This window comes from Myotis brandtii, unplaced genomic scaffold (genome assembly GCF_000412655.1).
Source record: "Myotis brandtii unplaced genomic scaffold, ASM41265v1 scaffold58, whole genome shotgun sequence".
Lineage (NCBI taxonomy): Eukaryota > Metazoa > Chordata > Mammalia > Chiroptera > Vespertilionidae > Myotis > Myotis brandtii.
The window spans coordinates 827,101-829,949 of NW_005370176.1; the positions used below are offsets into that span (position 1 = coordinate 827,101).

General features: G+C 39.6%; 1 protein-coding gene across 1 annotated transcript in view; it reads left to right on the forward strand.

Annotated features, from left to right (window-relative positions):
- The window catches only part of RPAP2 (RNA polymerase II associated protein 2), a 105,248-nt gene extending 103,654 nt beyond the window's left edge, over positions 1-1,594 (forward strand). The window contains exon 13 of the mRNA XM_014550046.1: positions 1,321-1,594. The gene's annotated coding sequence lies outside the window, so the exon portion shown is untranslated. The remainder of the gene's footprint in view (positions 1-1,320) is intronic.
- Positions 1,595-2,849: the final 1,255 nt, after the last annotated feature.

A 2,849-nucleotide genomic window follows, 5' to 3' on the forward strand; every position in this document is an offset into this window, starting at 1 on the left:
CAGTTAATTTGCATATACTCACTGATTAGCCAATGAAAAGGGTAGCGGTCGTACGCTAATTACCATGTTTCTCTTTTATTAGTGTAGATAGCAGGGGGAAAAATCCAGCTCAAACATTTTTCTTATTATAGTATATTAATGGCTTAAAACAACAAACTTTTTTTTTAACCTTATCTTTTCTATGAGTCAAGAATCTGGACATAGTTTAGCATGGAGCCTCTGGTTCAGAGTCTCTCAATGAGGTTGCAGTTAAGCTATCTGCCAGGACTATGATGTCATCTGAAGGCCCAAATGGAAGAAGATCCCCTTCTCCAAGCTCATTCATGTGGTTGTTGGCAGGATTAGTTCCTCACAGGTTATTGAACTCAGGGCCTCAGTTTCTCACTGACCCTTGTCTAGAGACCTCTTCTAGTTCCTTGCCACATGGATCTCTCTACAGTGCACCTCACAACTTGGCATGTGGCTTCCCTCAGAGAGAGACAGTACCCAAGGTGGAAGCCACACTCTTTTTGTAACTAATCTCAGAAGTGACATCCCATCACTTTTGCTGTATTCCATGACCAGTTAGAAACTAATCACCAGGTCTAGCCCACACTTAAGGTGAGGGGATTGTATAAGGATATGAATACCAAGAGGCAAGGATCATTAGGGGCCAACTTAGAAGCAAAGTTCCCAGTTTAATACAGAGTGGGGCAAAAGTAGGTTTAAAGTTCATATGGGAAATACAATAATTAATAAGAATAAACTGTTTTGTGTACTCACAACTATAAACCTTCTTTTGTCCCACCCTGCATATAACATACTCACTGTCCAAGTGAGAGTCTTGAACTTCACACTAAATTCAGGGCACCCCTGAACCAATCCATGTGGCCACAGGTATGCTATAAGCTAACCCATTCGTTCTGTGAAGGGATGGGGCTGAGGAGGATTTTCTTATTGACCTAGACCAGTGGTCGGCAAACTCATTAGTCAACAGAGCCAAATATCAACAGTACGACGATTGAAATTTCTTTTGAGAGCCAAATTTTTTAAACTTAAACTATATAGGTAGGTACATTGTTATTAACTTAATTAGGGTCCTCCTAAGGCTTAGGAAGAGCCACACTCAAGGGGCCAAAGAGCCGCAGTTTGCCGACCATGGACCGGCCGATCAAAGCCTACCCCTCAAGCTGTATTATGAACTTGGGTCTATTTCACTCAAACCATTATTGCTATATAATGAAAAATGGAGTGTGTATTGGGAAAACAACACAGTTTTTTCAAAAGCTGATAAAATATTTTAGGTGTTTTATTCAGACTGTCTTTTTTTTTGCTTCACAGGTGTACTTCATGAAGAATGAATAGAAAATGAACTGTACACCATTTCTAGAATTCTGGCCACAATAATGGTCTGGTGATGACTGACAGCTAGCTTTGTTCCAAGAAAAACCTTTACCTTCTCAGATTTCAACCCCTTCCCTCCCAGCCCCTAACTATACAGAGTGACTTCCCAGGTAGAGGGGAACCATTATTCCAACAAGGATGTACAAGTCCTTGCATCCCTGGCTATAAGACATAGGATTTTTATCTGAAAATAAATGAATATTTAAGAAAATATGATGTACATTTATTTATTTATTTGGATGATTCCATCACAACACTTGACCAAAAAAAAAAAAAAAAAAATTGAGAAAAGTTCTATTTTGGCCTCATAGTCTAAACTCTAGATTCTAAAGAACAATAAAGAGGTCAATAAATGCAGTTGGAGAAAAAGCCCTTTGGAAGCCTATTCATTAGTCTTTTAAAGAAGCTGACTGTGGTGTAATGTGGTTAACCTCACATGTCCAAATCAGAAGTATCCCAGAACTTTCTGGACTCGATTTTTTTTAAAAAAAGCAAGGGGATGGGGAGGGGCAGAGTGTGGAATCTAGAGTTTGTTTTCAAGAGAGACCATCTCTAGAATTTACACTGCTTTTTCAATGTGTATTGAAGCATGCAAGTTAACAGAGCCTTCAGGGTAGTTAAAGGGGCCCCAGACAATTTGAGCAGCTTTACTGGAGGGAAAAGAAACAAAAACAAAATCAGATCTATACTCTGGGACACTGGAAGAAATGCCAGCTGCTAAATGCCCAGCCACAGAAAGGACCAGAAAGCAGCCTGGTACACAACAAACAGGAATCTACAAGCTCTGCAAGGTCACAGGCTACAGTGTTAATATACAAATATCAATTGTTTTTGTATACTAGCAATGAAAATCCCAAAAATGAAATTAATAATTCTAGGCATGCTCTTCCTTCTGGGAGCATGCCCACACTCCTCCCTCTCTTCTTCCCCCACAGGTGTGCATCTCCTAAACTAAGGGACTCCATGAGATTTGCAACCAGGGAGCAATGGGCAGCAGCTCATCCTGGTTTAATACCCTGAACCTGTCCCCCAAACCCCCTTTTTTCTGACTCCAGTGAGCCAACAGCAGCCCTGCCTAACCTCAGTTCTTTCCTATAACGTTTCTAGAGACCAAAGTAGCCCTGCCTAGGCTCTCTCCTGTTGATCCTTCTATCCTAGGCCCTTCCTTGTTTCACTGTCCCCAGTTTTAATAAACCTACTCCCCCAAAAAGAAAGCAAATCATTCCATCCAAAATACTAACCAAAGAAATATTTAAGAATAAATTTAACAGAAGAAGTACAAGACTTGTACAATGAAAACTATAAACAGAGAAATTAAGGGAGGTAAATAGAGGTATTCCATGTTCATGAATTAAAAGATTTAATATTGTTAAGATGGGAATTGTCTTTTAAAAGTTTATTTAAAAATCAATGCAAACCCTATCAAAACCCCAGCAGACTTTTTTGAAAAATTGGCAAGCTGATCC